Source organism: Amborella trichopoda, chromosome 4 (genome assembly GCF_054954075.1).
Source record: "Amborella trichopoda isolate Santa Cruz 75 chromosome 4, AtrichopodaSantaCruz75HAP2 v2.0, whole genome shotgun sequence".
NCBI classification, from domain to species: domain Eukaryota; kingdom Viridiplantae; phylum Streptophyta; class Magnoliopsida; order Amborellales; family Amborellaceae; genus Amborella; species Amborella trichopoda.
Window position 1 is genome coordinate 32,718,938 of NC_142339.1, and position 17,797 is coordinate 32,736,734.

Below are 17,797 nucleotides of genomic sequence, written 5' to 3' on the forward strand. Positions count from 1 at the left end.
ATTGCACAGCCAATTGGTTTCCACAAGAATGGAATTGTTTCTTCAGGAACAAGGAATTCTCTCGTTTAATCAACACCATTGAACTCTAGGCTCCTTGCTTTATCACCTTTAAAAGTTTAGCATGGATTGAGTTGAAATAATGGAAGTGGCTACAACCCACTAACACCAACATTGATGATAATGATGAATATCTGATTCTGCTCCTACTTCTGCTCCTACAAAATCATTGGTGGCGAAGGTTTGTGAAGCGCCAGCGATTTCATCTATGAAGATAACCTAGCAGATCGATCAACAGCGTGAGAAGATAAATCCAAAAGATAAACCAAAGATAAAAGATAAACACAAGAGGTAAACCGAAGATAAACACAAGAAGAACAACCGCGTTATGAAGATAAAGATCGCACCCTACAAGATTTATGATTCAAATAAGTGGATAAACTCAAATGAAAATGGAGGGTGAAGATTCAAAATGCATGAATATCCCTAAATTTGCACTTTAAAAAGGGGTACTCCTTCGATTGAAGGGGAGGTCGTACTTTTGAGAGACATAGTTTAGTAGAGAGATAAAGAGTTCTTCAGAGGTCGTGCCTCGACAAGAACCAAGAGTAAAAAAGAGAGTAATATTCAAGACACGAGGAGAAAGATAATCATCTCCTACGATTCACTTGAGACCCTTTCTCTTTTGAAGACCAGACTCGAAGGATAACAAGTGTCTGCCTACATGTATATGGGATGATATGCCCTTGACGTCATCTTTCCCCTTTAACATGTCTGTATTTTCTTCTTTAGAAAAGAATGTATAGGTTTCAAAGTCAGAATCAAAGACGTTCGACTTATTTTAATTCTTCAAAATCGATGTAAATGTAACAGAGGATTAAACATCTGGAAGTGCACGATGAATTTGGCCCTGAATGTGATGTCCTCTGGTTTTCCATCTGGAGTCTAATGTTTGTTCAAACATTCCACATTTCTTTTAACACATCCACAGAAGTAACCACACACCAATCCATGCACCACACCTACTCATACATCGCACATATCCATACACTACACCTACCCATACACCACATCTACGCATGTGCCCTATTACTCATACTCCATCCTATCTCTACACCACTTTGGCACTGATCCCTTCCCTTCCCAAACTCCCCCACCTAGACTACTCTCTAAGGAGGATGGCTCCTGGTTGGGCGACAGGGTTCATCCTGGCAATCACCCTTGAGAAGTCTCCAGGGTACTTAGGCCTCGTGCCATATAACTTTTCCCCATATTGCTGGCCTCCTAGGGGAGGTGACACCGGAAGGCCAATGAATTTATTGAGTGATCTTCTAACCCTTTAGCCTAGCCTAGCTTACCAACCCACTTAGTCTAGTCTACCCATCCAGCCCACCTAGTCTAGCCTACCCAACCTTAACCCACATAATCTAACCCAACCAAGCCTCACTTATAAGCACATCCTTTTCAAGCCTAGACACAAACCCAAGGGTTCATGCAACCCAAACCATAAGAGTATGCATAGTTGAGCCAAAGGTCGTGAAGAGCTCAATTCTAAACCGAGCCGAACAACTGCCGAGGGGCTCTTTGCAGGTGCTTCAAGGCACCTTAATCTAAGAGCACGACCTTGCCCGAGTGCATCCAATCCCATCATCGTGAAGTAGGCCTTACCTCACACATTTCTTTTCTTAGTTCAGACCGTTTCACCACACTGCCCCACCCTGATCCTAGCGAGCACCAGAGTCACCCATGTGCGCACATGCTCATGAACCCTAAGGGGCATGGCACAAGTTTTCTCTCTTTTTCCAAAAAATAAAAAAAAACAAAGGATTTGCAGTTTTATGAAAGGATTTCTCTATCACAAAGGGTGAAAATCCAAGGCCGACCACAAGGCGGATTGAGCCCAAATTTTAATTTGTTTTCCTTCTCAACGAGAGAAAACTTTTGACATATGCGACGCATGAAACCGATAATCGATCCAAGAGAAATCTTAGAGAGAAATTCGCATTCAAGGCATTATGCATAAAATATGTGTGCATGACGTCTCTTACTCCAGCGATAATAACTCGAAACCCGAGGATAGACCGAAAAGCAGAGGCCTTTTGATCATGACTCAAAGAGCTTAGATTTGATGTAAAATACACCATAAAAGAGGTCAATTAAACAAGGCTCGCAAGAAGACATAATTTTCAGGTTGCCAAAAAATTGGTTTTTCGGTGACTTCCCAGAATCACAAAATGGTCAATCGGAGGCCAAATCACGTGATTCTTGATGCAAATTTTTCATGGTGACTTCCATTTAGATTTATTAACAACCATAAGAGTGACATTTTGAACAAGCTCGAGCATTTGCATGTTGGCTGAAAAATTAGAAATTTCCAAGAACACTGTCAAAATTCCACAATATCGTGCAAATATTATATCAAAATGATCATCTCATAATGATCTACATTTTCTTGACAATAGTTTATCCAAAACATCATCAAAAAGTAAAAAGAAGACCCCAAGCCATGTGGATGGGAAGAGACCCCTTTTTGAGGACCTAAATGTCATTAGCATGTTTTCTTAGGGTTATTTATTTTTTATTTATTTGTTTTTATTTTTATCAATCCCCATGGGTTTTGATTGTACAACTATATTTCAAGGGGTAATTCCCCATGCTTTGTAAGATATAATAGCTTTGGAAAGAGGTGGGAAAGGCTTTTAAAATTGTTGAAATTGTGCTTAACCTTGGAGAGAGTGTAGTTTTCTTTGTGCTTACTTGAAAACTACTACCCTTGAGTGATGAGAGAGAAAACTTTGTGCTTAAGGAAAAATTCCCTTCTCCCATTATACGACCTAGTGGGACTAGAGTTTCTCCCTACCAACCCATACACAACACCAATCCATACAACAAATCAACCCATACACCACACCTACCCATTCCTCAAACCTAACTATACACCACACCTATTTATACGCTACACCTACCTATATACTACACTTATCCATGCACCACACTACCCATACACCCTATTACCCATACTCCACCCTATCCCTATACCACTTAGCAGCTAGTCCCTTCCCTTACCAAAATCCCCCACCTAGACCACTCTCTAAGGAGGCTTGCATCTGGGTTCCATGGCAAGGTTATTCTCGATAATCACCCTTGAAAATCTCCGGGGGTGGACCTCGTGCCTAATACCTCTTACCCATGTTGCCGATGTTGCCTCCTAGGGCAGGTGATTCCGAAAGGCCAAAAAATGAGTGGTCTTCTAACCCTTTAGGCTAGCCTAGTCTTCCCAACCAAGCCCCCTAGCTTGCCCAACCTTGACCCACCTAGTCTAATCCAACCAAGTCTCACATATAAGCACATCCTTTTCAAGCCTACAGACAAGTCAAAGGGTTCATACAACCCAAACCATACATGTGCGCATAGTGAAGCTGAAGGTCGTGAAGTGGCCGATTCCAAACTGAGCCAAACAAAGGACGAGGAGATTTTCCTAGGTGCTTCAAGGTGTTGAAATCTAAGAGCGTGACCTTGCTCGGGTGCATTCGTCCCCATCCTTGCGAGGTAAGCCGTATCTTGCACATTTTTTTGTTGGTTCAAACCGCTTTACTACATTGTCAAACCCTTATCCTAGCCGGCACCGGGGTCACCCGTGTGCGCACATGCGCACGCACCCCAGGGGGCGCGACCCACATTTTCTCTCTTTTTCCAAAAACAAAAAAGAAAGGATTTGTGGTTTTATGAAAGGATTTCTCTCTAAAAAAGGGCGAAAATCCAGGGCCGACCAACTGGCGACTCCACACGGGATGCGCCACCCTACAGTGCTTCTTGTTTACAAAAGCATTTCACTCCTAGAGCGCACAATATGGTTTTGGAGTCCTCGCACTCGTATGTTTGGTTTGAGGATTTCATGATCCCCACCTTTGAAACTTTGTCTCTAAGGAGTTGGGTTTCAAACTTACTTGCTTCTCTAGCCTTTCGTTTGTGTGGTGGTTCTACCACCCAGTCCTCGCCTCATGCCCCATCCGGGTCAAGAAGGGACCTCAGTCCCCTTACTCCACATTTCTTAGTCATATTGGCAGGCTAGGTGACGGTGCCCATTGCATAGTTGGCCCAAAGCCCACCACCAATTGCATGCACCCCACTATCGGCGGCCTCGCCTCATCTCCCCCTTCATGGTACCGGTGGCTATGTCTATGGGTGGCCCAAAGGCCACCCCTAGCTCTCTCCACTCTCTTAGACTGACAGCCTCACTCTCTCCACTCTCTCTCAGGCCACTGGTCTCTCACTCCAAGGTGGCCCAAAGGATGCCCTCTCTCACACAATCTCTTAGCCGTCAGTCTCTCACCTGGGGATGGTCCAAAGACCACTCCCCTCCTCCCGTAGTGCACCAGGTGTCAATGCCTTCACACTGAGTCGCTTAAAGGCCACCCGCCTTGCACTACATCTCACAGTCACTTCATTCGGGGTAGCCCAAAGGCCACCCCTCACCCACAAGCTAGGTCGTTGGTCACCCTACCCCACATATTTGCACACCATGAATGGTGGCCCCAAGGCCACCCCACCACTTGCACTTCATTGAGAGAGGTTGACACCTCTATTGCTCTCACTCACTTTGGCCTGGCCTCAAAGACACCCGCAGCACACAAGAGCATCATGCACACATGCATTTGCCCAACATCACTCTGGATTCTAAAGGGATTCACCGGCACTGCAAATCCCTTCACTCTCACACCACGTCCAGTTAGCTAGCTACTACCCCTGCCTTAAGGCTGGGGATGTCTAGCTCTTGGTCCACCCCAGTGCACCCACTTGTCCTTTCTCTACTTGGGGCCTTGACCCTAAGAGTACTAGGATAGGGCTTGGGACCCCAAAAGAGGTCGTAGCAAAGGTTTTAGAAGGCTGTTATGCTGCTAAATTTTTATCAGCCTCGAATCGAGGCAAGACAAGAAGAAGCACACATACGCCTAACCACTCAAGCGTTCAGACTTGGGAGCTAGCACCTTCGTGCCCATGTCAAAACCATCCAAACCACTCACCACTTAGTACTCGAAGACTTCCCTTTGAGTACTCTTCTACCACCAACACATCCCATGCGCGCCAGCCATTGAGGAAGAACTCAGAGCAAGATCCTCGTGCTACGAAGGTTCGAGCCACCTCCCCGTCTCCCAACAAGGCATGAACCTCTCTCCAAGACAGTCGTGAAAACTCCCGCTTCGAGTAATAATACACTACTCGAGCTAATGGCCTTTGCCTTGACCCACTTGAGGCGGGTGACTCGCCTCGAGTCTCGTTCATAGTTCAAGTTCTGGGAATGTGTATACTGGAACCTAAAGTCTAACATAAGAGAGACATGCAGGTTGTGGGCACCTGTCAAACAAGTGAACCTTGAGAGGAAAAATCGATTCTACTTGTTTTGGGCAGCAATGGAACAAAGAATGAAGGGTCAGGTCCAGTGCTTGACCGTCAAAGTTCAAGAGGATGAGCGAAGTCAACGCTCATCGGTCCCATGATTGTAATGAACCGACCTCCTCGCGATCACAAGAATGTCACGAACCAACCTCCTTACGGTCCCAAGACTGTAAAGTACCAAATCAGCTCATGCCATGATCCCAAGACTGTTGAGAACTGGTGCTCAATCGAGTACTAAGGTGAGCTCAAGCCCAATTGGAGAAACCTCAACCCCTCTTATCCGGACTTCCAGAAACAGCCTCTAGATGCTATAAGACCCCTGACACACTCGGGGCACCATCGCTCGAGGAAAGGGCAGATGTCATGATGGTCAATCATGTCAATGACGACATAAAGATCCAATGGCCCACGTCACGAAAACGCTTAATCTAATCATGCTCAAAGAAGTGGAGACTGCAAGGCAACCATAATGGCCTCCCACCACGGGTGTAACTCACCCATTGTGCTACCATCGTTGGAGGAGGTACAAAGACCACAACCCCCTCCAGCGACGCAAGAACCTCCCCATCATGACTCACGAGCTGCACCAGCTCCATCAACTACCTCACCAGCAGTTACCTAGGAAGACGTCTAATTGATGATTCAACAAATCTTACAGGCATGCAAGTCCTTGGGATGCAAGGGATGACATTGTACAAAAGTTGTACTTAGCTTTCATCGACCAACTTTTGTTCCCACCGATGTATTAAAAGGGGAGATTATCAGTCTTCAATGGCGCTGAATCACCACAACTGCATATTGCACATTTTGTGTCAGCATGTCAAGAGTTAGAGTCTGATGAAAGATTGCTTCTTTGCCAATTGTGGAAACCCTGGGCGTACCAACTTTTAAGTGGTATGTGCGCCTACCTCCAAAGTCCATGCATTCATGAGACTAAATGGAATGCTTATTTTACAAACACTTCTACGAAGGCGAACGGGAAGTTCAGGCTATTGAGCTCTTCTCCATGACTCAAGGATCGAGCGAGTCCATAGATAAGTTTGTCCAAAGATGGAGTGACCTTGCAGTGTACCAAAGTAATCCAAATCTCGAGGCAGATGCAGTTCAAACTTGCGGCGAAATATGAGAAAAGAGATCTTGCTCCATGTCGAAGCATCAAATTCTGTCACTTTCACCAACATGATCTTTAAGGCAGAGCTTATCAAGAGCTTGCTCAAGCACCATGGCGGCCCTCGCTGACAAGCTTTGAGTGAGGGTAAGTCAGACCTTTAATAACGATCAGCCAAGTTCGCATGATTACAAGCAAAAGGACGTAGTTAGTGTTGCCGTCACAACCACATTGGTATATGCTTAAGTTCCTGTCGGTCAAACCCCTATGAAATATTTGGATATTGATACCTCCTTAAGAGTCCTATGGTTAAAACTCCAAGGGCATCCTTAGCAAAAGTAGCAATAGCCCCAGCCATATAACTGAGTGCCTTCGCCTCCAAAACTTTATCGTGCCTCCATCAATGAAATGCTTAACAAACCCTACAGCTTAGGGATTGGACTCCGATGATTTTGCATATGTTGTTAGATGAAAAAATGATAGCCTTGTGGGAACCAAGGAGATCCGAGCAAGTGGGGCTCACAGATCGTAAAAATGATTGCATCTTCCACTGAATGTTGGGGCATGTAGTTCAAGATTGATTGCTTCTCAAGGATCACATTGAGGCTCTGATCTAGAAGGGGAAAATCCATTTGGACAGAATCAAAAAGGCTTTCGAGGCAATTAAGACCTCCCATGCAGTCACCATTGAAGATGAACAGCCCCAAAAGCGTGCATCCAATTGAGTTGCGACTCGACTTACTTCCCGTAACCGTACAATTCACAAGTTTTGTTGATGAAGGAATGATCTACCCTTGTACACCCAAAGAACCAAGGCACATAGCTTAAGGGTGTAAGAACCTTTGGTGCTTATATCACCAACAAAGCGGCCACGATATTACACAATGCTGGGCTTTCATGTTCATCTGAGAAGGCTCACGACCAGTGGTAAATTAGTCGTGACAAATTTGGCAACATCACATGGGGATTCCAACCAAGTGCTCGACTTGTCGTCCCATGGAACAAACATGCCCATTTGAAGATATATCGTTTGAATCGCTCACTTTAGATGAATCACACTCATTGCTCAATCCTTAACAGGTCTACCATGGATGCGACAAGATTAAAGCCCTCAAGAGGGAGGAAATTCAGTAGGCCAATATGGAACCTATGCTATACCATAAGCGCAAACCACTCCTTACCAATAAGAAGCGGAAGGGTAAATGAGCTCGAAAGGCTCTTTGCCAAAAGAGAATAATACAACAACCTCTTATTGAAGAAGTATTCTTCCCACCAATCCCTCCGCTTCCAACTTTGTATGATTTCCTCTCATGGAAAATCCTCTTGTGACAAGATGACCAGCTCGATCATATGAAAGCACATCAAGTGGCCAACCATGATGCATTTATGCCATTCATGATGAGTCCAATGTGGCGAAGACTCTAAAAGCACCCCTCAATGGTTCAACACAAGAGAAGACCTTAAAGGCACCCTTAACTGGTCCAACATGAGCGAAGACTCTAAAAGCACCCCTCGCGAAGACTCTAAAAGCACCCCTCAATGGTCCAACAAAGGGAGAATACCTTATAAGCACTTCTAACTCGTCCAATATGGGTGATGACACTTAAAGTACCCCTTATCTATCCAAGATAGGCGACGACCATAAAATCCCTCCTAATTAAGTCCATTCAAGATAAAGGCCTTAAAGATCCTCTATATTCATTTGACACAAGTGACGATGTTAAAAGCTGCTCGAAACCATCTAAATCAACAGATGACGTAAAACACTGCTTGACATCATCCAACAAGGGTTATGATGTTAAAATATCCTTGATAACATCTAAGGAGAGTGAAGACGTTAAAAACCTCTGCAGGTCTAATACGGGTAATGACCCCCAAAGCTACCCAACTCGGTCAAATTTGAGTGACAACCCTAATTTCTATTCCCCCTCTTGTATCCCTAACTCTTCAAACCCTTTCTCCCTCATGAAACCTCTCTCGGGGCTCACTCTTGAGCGCCTAGACTTTGACACCCTCAATGAGGAGCTACAACATTGCAATACTAACCATCAACATTGAAAGCAGATGAGAAAGATGGTGGCTCAAAAGGCGGGCTTCTTAAGTGTTGACAATGCCATGGCCTTTACCCTTAAGAAGAAGCTCCATCCCACTATTGACGAGCTAATTGAGTGCTTCCAAAATCCAAGGCCCAAAAACTCTCGTTGGCCTGCTATGAAAGAATGGGAAGAGTTCATGAGAGAAGATTCTTCTTCTTACGAAGCATGACATGTGGTGTGAATCACAGTTGGAAGTAGAACTGTGGATTGAGTTGACGTGTCTTATGAAGCATGGCATGTTTGGTCAGGCCTAGGTCAGGTTGACCCCCTCTCGAACAACCATGTGACCTGGCATGGGTCGCTTGCATGGCTCATGCGTCACTTTGCGGATAGGTATGTCCAACTTTGAGAGGATTTTAAAAGTGATGAAGAGATGGACTGAAGCACTTACTTCACCGCCATTTGAGTTCCTAGGATAAGCCCAGGTTAATGCCCTCTTAGATTAGCACGTGAAAGCCCTCTGGCTGTTTAGCTGCTTGATTTGGACATGGCTCCCTCTCGAAAACTCAACACCTCACCTCAGAATCCCACTTGTAACTGCTAATAGAGTTCGTATAGAGTATGTTCCTCTTTGATGTACCTCTTGATGAATGAGTGGTTCTACTTTATGGCTTGAATGGTTTGAAGAAAGAGAGAGAAGAGAGAAAGAAAGAGAGAGAAAGAAATCCCTCACAACCCTAACACTATGTGACCTGGTGGTTAGAGCAGTGAGAGGGTCAAGATTCTAAGAAAGTTGGCTCAAGATGACCCCAACCCGAATAATTGGGTGTAAGAGAATCAAGGCCTCTTATGACTCGAGTTCACTATACGAGAAGGTGGTTAGAGTAGCAATCCCTGAATTAGGACCCTAAGACACTATCTTAGGACGACCCCGACTCGAGTGTTTAGGCAATGAGGGAAGCAACCAATAAAGGAGAAGAGGTAAGAAGATGATTAAAATAAAAATAAAATAAAATAAATGAGCAGTTAAAGGGGTATGGTTTAGAGAGGAGAAGATGAAAGGTATGGATGAAAATGTAAGGACTAAAGGGTGGTTGGAATTTAAGGGGTATAACTGCGGGCAGGACTTGGTATGTGCTAGAAGTGTGTAGTGGTTAAGTTGAGTGAAGACACGAATGGGAGTGAGTGAGTGAAAGGCATGGGCATGGGTCTAGGGGGTAGTAGGCACGGGCAGAGTTGTAGGTATTAGGTGCGGGTAGGAGTTGATGTGGCGTGGATAGAGTTGTATGGACTAGGCACAGGCAGGAGTTGAGGTGCGTTAGGTGTGGGCACTGTAAATGAATAGACGTGAGTAGGAATGTAGATGTTAAGCGCGGGCAAGACTTGGTATGTGCTACAAGTGTGTAGTGGTTAAGGTGAGTGAAGACACAAATGGGAGCAAGTGAGTGATAGGCATGGGCAGGGGTACAAGGGGGGTAGTAGTCATGGGCCGAGTTGTAGGGATTAGGCTCGTGCAGAAGTTGAGTAGGAGTGTGCAGAGTTGTAGGGATTAGGTGCGGGCAGGAGTTGAGGAGCGGGCTGATGTAAATGGATAGGCATGGGTGGGAATGTAGATGCTAAGCGCAGGTAGGGAGGTGCGTGAGAGGTTAAGCACAAGTGAGTGGATATATGGAGTGCTGGGTGTAGGTAAAACGTTTCCAGGTTAGGTGCGGGTAGGAGGTGATGATGTGACGAAAAGGCTAAGACGAGAGAGATAGGGAAAGGAAGCCTAGCCCGCCCTAGGCGCGGGCCCATGACTTTGGACAAGAGAGAGTGATGGAAGGAAAATATAAGAAAAAGGGGAAAGAAGGATAGTGCTCAGGCCCACCCTGAGCTCGAGCAAGGAAGAGAGAGAATGAGAGAAGTGAAAGAAGAAAGAGAAAGAAAGGATGTAGAGGACAGAGAGTAGACATAAGATGAGCTTGAGCCTAAGTACACACCCATTGGTTCCTTTACATGCACATGAGAGAGAAGGGTCTAAGGTTTGCTGGGTAAGTTTAGGGTTTAGGTGTGATATAGGGAATAAGTTATGGTATATAGTAGTCTAGGGTTTATGGTGTGAGGTAAGGTGTAGGGAATGGGCTTTGGTGTATGGTGGTCTAGGGGTATTTTATCTCTCTAAAAATTTTATCTCTCTCCTCTCCTCTTGAACCCTGAACTTGTAACTAAAGAAAAAGAATAATAAAAAGTCTCACTTCTAAATGCTTCAATATTCAAGCTCTAAGCAAGAGTTCAAGAGTTCTATTATAAGTGACTTGTGTCTCCTTATATAGAGCAACCACTAAACAATGGTGGAATGCTCAAAAGTACCCAAAATTGTCAAAATATACATGCTTAATGAATTAAAATAATAATCCCGTATTTAGACCAAATGACCAAAATACCCTAAAGCACTTTTCAACAAATGACAAAATCATCCCTCCATGAGGGGCCTCTTTCCATTGCTAGTCTTTGAGAGTCTTCTTGGATATCTATAAACTTTGTAATTCTTCAACCATCAATGTGATATGATCTATGATGTTCCAAGTCTTCATTCTCATCACAAATCAAAGAGGCCACTGTCACAATCATTTTGCAGTAAATTTTGTCCGTTTGGTCTTTGTTTAAGCATATTCCAAATTTGGGAATTCGTTGGTGTTATACATCATTTTTTACACACCTTAGCCCCTCAATCAAATAAAGGAAGAGAGCCGACTACAACCCCATCACCGCGGCACACAAGACAGCCGCGATGAGATAGTAGCCATAGAATGAATAAGCCTCAGATAAAGATGACCAAAGAATAAAGATGCCCACTCGAAGCCCTATCCCCGCCCCCGCGTAGGAGCCGGATAGGTAAGCCAGATAATCACCGTCATCTTCCAAGAAAAATAAGTGCGCCCGGGCTCATAAGGACTTACCCAGCAGCCCAAAAAGCCAGACCATCGCAAAGTAGGCCAGAGGCATGACTACCACCATGCGGCCTCACAAAACCAGTTGACGACCATGTCGATTCCTCGGCTACCCCTCGACGAGCTCGCTGCTTCTTCCTAATAGCAGGAAAGTAATCGAAAGCCTCGGATGCCCACAAAAAGCTTCGACAAAACCCCTCCCTCTGGTGAACAGACTCGAAAGACAAGCCACCTGCACGAAAGAGTAGAAAAGATGGCCTGAATCCATGGATGCCGGAATCTTCAAAGGGACATCTTACCTCGTCACAGAGAGAACTCGGCCACACGAAAGCTGGTGCCGAGAAAGGAACACTTTCAGGAAGAGAACCCAAGTCAAACACGACAAGCAACGTCCAAAACAAAACAGAGAAAGGTACAAAAACCCAAGGTCACAACAATAAAAACAAGACGATCCCCACCGCCGGATGATCTTTTTCCTGACGATCCACCAAAAGTTCGAGAAACAATGCAAAAGCAAAGAAAACCTCTTGCAAAAACACTCGAAGAAAACCTTCTCCAGGCTCACGATCGACTCAAAACTGCCACAGAGATCATCAAAGAGTTCATAAAAACCAATCGAGTACCTCCATTCACGAAGGAGAGTGCCATAAAATGATCAAAACGATCACAACCAAATGAATATTAAGAATATAACAATAGATCAACCCGTCTCATGCTGCAATTTCTCGGGAAGAACTCTCGAAGTTTTGACAATGGAGGTGCGCCTCTATGAGAAGGACAAGCTTGTCATATGTGCAAAAGAGTTTAAGGGCATTTTGGTCTTTGTACCCAATTTCGGGACTTTATTTTAATTACTTTTAATTGTATTTAAGCTTAGTTTTTTTAGTATCCACCCCTGTTTGTGGAAAAATCTATATAAACAAGCTTAAGGCAATTGTAAAATGGGGATTACAATTCAATAAAGAAGAGGCATTATGCTTAATTCTGCTTGTCTTTTCTCTTAGCCCTGAGAGAAAACTTTTGCAAGATAAGTAAATACCCCCAACTGTGCGGGCACGCACTTTCCTCTTCTTAAAGATGTTTATTGCTTCCGAAAACTTTCTCTCTTCTTCTCCCACATCCGTAATCCCACGCTCGTGTAAGACTGTGCAGACTCGAGCAAACCAAAAAGGTTTCGAACCGAAGCATGCATGCATCTAATCCATTTTCTTTGTACGACAAAGTTCCCCGCCCGCATGTTCGAACAATGAAAAGAAAGCCACTTCGGAACGAAGAATCGAGACATCCATTGAAACCCAGATTTGAAAAGAGAGAAGAGGGTCGTAGCGTCTGAAGAGAGTCCTTGACCAAACTGCACTGGTGAACAGCCGAAGGGCTTTCGTAATTGATCTAAGAGGCTGATCCACCCGGACGTGTCCCACGAACTTGTAACCACGAGGTAAGAGAATCAACCCTTCCCCGTTGTAAAATCTCTCTCTTTGTTGGTAGCCTAGCCGCACGCTAGAAAGCTAACATGCCCGCATCACCTGACGCGCCACATGCGCCAGCCTTCGGCGGTTGTTTGAGAGAACCAGAGAAAATCAGGCCCCAACCAACTGGTGACTCCATTGGGGACATGCCACCCTATAGTTGGCTCGGATTGTTTTCAGACAAAAGTCCTCTTCTCCTCTCTTTGTAAAACTTTGATGGATTCATACTCTTCTTGTCTCCTTCAATTCGGGGATTTTCTCACGCTATATCGGTGACTCATTCATCCACGGGTGGGTTGGCTGGCCCTGCTACCCTAGTCCATTCTAGGGTAACATAGAGTAAGGGCATCCATGCCGCTACTCCTTCTACCCTTGATCAGAGGGAACCCGCTAGGGTTACCTCCAAGGACTGCATCGCGGTCGCTCTTCCACACCTTCACGACTGGCACCTAGTCAGTCGTAAACCTAGACGTGGGCTTCCCCACTGCTCGGTGAACCCTAACAAGGCTGCCACCCCCACCAGCATCCATAAAGCAGGGCGGTCTGCCCCACACAACGTGTAAGACCGTCCTCCTTCACGCCCACTCGCATCACGGCCGACGGCCTAACCGTTGTTATGACAAGTCCAGGTGAGGGGCAACCCTCATCAATCCCTCCACCCACGTCGGGTCTCATCAGACCCAAGTTCACTACACGTGGCCCACTCACCGCCTCCATACCACATAACAAACTCGTCGCTCGGGGCAATCCAGACGAAAGACCCACGCGGGCACATGGCCTTCAGATCAATCGAAGGTTGCAAAAGCCCCTACACATATATGTCGAAAGCCATAAGGCCTACCAAACCAGGCAGACAGGCATCCCAAGACCAACATAACGCAGTCTCGCAGGCCGTCTCAATGGATGACCTTCACCCAAGAAAACATCCAGGCGATGATACATCTAGGTGTCGAAAAAGCCTGAGAATCACCAATACAAAACCTTACCCTCCTTCAATAGACCAAGTCCGCTGCCCCACTAGATACTAAAAAGGGAAACTGCCGACGGCACAGGGTCGCCACAACAACACATAGCCCACTTCACGTCTGCGTGCCACGAGTCAGACACAGACACCAAACTACTCTTGCGACAGTTCGTCGAAACACTCAAGGGACCCGCATTCAAATGGTATGCACGCCTACCACCAAACTCAGTCCACTCGTGGGAAGAAATGGAATAACTCTTCTATAAACGCTTCTTTGAAGCCGAACTGGAAGTCCAAACCATAGAGCTCCTCACCAATCATTCTAAGAACGTAATCAGCGCAGCTGTCACGACCACACCCCTCAACTTTAAACCTTTGGCTAATACAACCCCTCTGCCTAATCTAGATATGTCACGAGGAATACCGACTAATGCCAAGACGGTTGCACAACCGCAAGCCCCCTCAGAAGCAGAATTATAATAACGTGCTGTTGTCTCAAAAATACTATCAAATTGAGAAATTCTTGTGCAAGCTAAATCAAAAATATAGTTTCAAAAAGGAGTGGGTCCCCACCCTCCTGGAAATGCTCCTTGATCAAGAGATGATGGTACTCCCCGATGCCAAAAAGCCAGTGTTACGACCCCGCTCCCGTCTACGTAACCTTCTCAACGGAACGCGACCGAGAGCGGGTTCATGATCCCAATATAGCATTTATCACCCAAGTGGGGGTAAATTTAACGCCTCAATATGGTAATCAGCAAACCAAGGAAGTAAACACTGATATAAATTAAAACTTAACAAGCCCACTCAGGATATTACATTGTATTATAGTTCAAAATGTGATACAATCAAGTTCAAGGCTCCAAGGCCCAAAATTACAAAATCCCTAAGAGACAATCTAAGTAAGGTTGAGGGCCCAAAACCTAGAAGATTCTCGAGCTTCTTTGAAAAATGGTCGATTCAGTCTTTAGCTGCAGCCCACACCTTCAACTTGTAACATGTTGCTTTCAATCTACAAGGAGAAAAATGTAGTGGAATGAGCTTTGAAGCTCGGTAGCCAGATCTATTGTTAAGCATGGATATTAGGCATACTCAGGTGCAAGGAATAGTTTCCTTAATCATCATTTATAATAGTACAGTAGTCGAGCACATTGGTTATCAAATCAATGCAGCCGATATAATAGGATATCTAATATAAACGTGCATCCAACATAAGCAACATCAGGCAGGCAATACAAAAGAAATCATAGTTTCAATATATGCGTCTCATACTCACTCCCTAACTCACCTACTCATGTTAGTAGAAGCCATATCCATCAGGCTAAGCCAATGCCATTGCTTAGGGCTTCTCCCATCCCACAGGAGGGTGGGCGATGACAAGCGATCAATCCACTTTGTAGTACCCTCAACTCACGCACACGATGCCCAACGCGCATTGGGGGTTCGACAGGCTATCACCTTGTACGGCATCAACTCAGAACTCATATCTCATATCATGAATCATAGGGAGCAACCCTCTTTTCTCCCCTAACCTACTCTTGTCATTGTGCAGGCTAGTGAATACGACGACTTCACTATCTTGGTGAACCTAGCTCCACTACCGATTGGCTCGGGTCCTCCCACGTAGCGGCCAGTGTTCTCATCATTAAGTCTAGTATCCACCACTGAAGGGCTAGAGTCCCAATACATAGTGGTCAACATAACAGTACAGTATCCACTACCAATGGGTTGGGGTCCCAATGCATAGTGGTCAACATAACAACACAATATCCACTACCAATGGGCTTGGGTCCCAATGGATAGTGGTTAGCATTCTCATTAAAACAATATCATAACAGTATGGAAGTCGTCACTAGGCATTCATCTTGTATTCATAGTATGGCATTCACACATGAGCATCATTCCTGGTGTTTTGACAATTGTCATGAAGCTTTCATCGTGTGTCATTATTGCACCATCTACTTTTCACATAGCATCATGTTAAGTAGCATTATTTTCATCATCTCGTAGTATGCACATGACAATTATCATATAACATTCATATTCATTATTCATTTATTAAGCCTTAATGCTTCAATAAATGGCTAAGTGAGAGAGTTAGATGCTTCATTTCTCAAGAAGGTCAATTCTTACACCTGAGATTGAGGTGCGATCTTAAGCAGGCAATAGTGATGAGTAAAGACATACTCATACTTTTTCAAACATAAATCAAGATTCATAGAAAATTTCAAACATCCTAAAACATTGAACCTTTCATTCATTCACAAGGCTTTACAAATGTGGCAATTTGGAGCATTTAGGTGTCATTTACCAGGCCAAAAATGCGGCCCAAAGAGGGTCACAGTTGCTGGAAATTCACAACAACCATGGTAATTCCATATCTCACATAACGGGTCATATCTCTTAATTGTCATGATATTATAAAATCATGCTGGAAACAAAATTTAACTATACATATACATCATTTGTTTGAAGCTTATTTGGGCCCCAACGGGCGCTGTTTGACTAGTGAAAAGTGTCGGGCAATCGCCTTAATGTTGCTGGAAATTCTGGGTGTCATCGTCGTGTTACATGCTCATGAATTAACTCAAATCTCATTGAATAAGCTAGCGAGTGTGGCACAAAAAAAAAGGCTCTATGATTTCATGTCAGAGCTGATCTCTAAATCAGTCTGCATACAAAGTCTATCACGCCACCACGTTGGGCCACGACAATAGCCTACAAGCTTTGAGAACAACCGGGGCAATGGTAGCTCTCGGAACAACACACGAAGGAGCCACAAGAAAGGAGTAATCAGTGCAACTGTCACGGTCACTGATCCAAAGAAGGCTCCCTCCCAAAGTTTGGACCTCTCCAAAGGGGTGAGCACAGCAAAGACAATGCCTCAGGCAAGCATGCAACGACAGCCATACAATCGAGTACCACCGCCGGCGAATCTTAATCGAGATGATTATTTAACCAGGCATAGGAACAAGGTCTACCCCTTTGAGAAGGAATGGGTCCCTACACTGTTCCAGTTATTATTGGAACAGAATATGATTCAACTTCTAGAACCCAAGTTTCCTAAGCAAGCTGGCCTTGACACTTAGGCGAATTATTGAGCTTATCATAGAAGGATCAATCGTCCCACAGATGTCTGCCACACACTAAAAGATATTATCGAGGCCTTGATCCAGAAGGGTCAAATAAAGCTCGAAGAGTTAAAGAAGGACTTCAGGGCAGCAAAAACCTCCCATGCAGTAACCATCTAGGAAGAAGAGGAAGCCCTTGGTATCCTTCACGCCTTCTTTGCTATAATGCTTCACGAAGGCATAATCACACCGAAGCCCGCAAAGCAACCCTGACACCTTGTTCAAGGGACTGAGGACAGTTGGTGCCCGTATCACCAAATAAGAGGTCATTACCTATGGGAATGCACCAGTTTCCATGACATATTCGTAAAGAAAATGTGGGAATGTCAAGAGTTTTATGACGTTCCAGTAAGCGATCCCCAAGCCATTGCTCCATCAGTGCAAGAGGAGTATCTCCCAACACAAGACCTTTCTAATAATGATTCAGAATATGTTGAACCATTGACTTCCCATCCATGGATAGTCCACCACGGTCGAAGCAGACTCAAGTCCTTGAGGCAAGAAGCAGCTTACCAAGCTAAGGCTGTTCACAAGCCTAGCGAGACGAATCAAACACCACCTCAGAAAACCAGAACGAGACGGGCACTAAGGGCTGCTCTCCGAAGAAACAAGACGGTTCAACCACCAGTTGAGCAGGAATTTCTCAGGCCCCTTCCCAAACTGCCAACCTTACTGAATTTTATCCCTATCACGATCCTCCTTCCTTCTCATCAAGAGGATGTCCTTGTGTCATCTTCTACTCAGAGCACGTCCAATGAGGGTGAC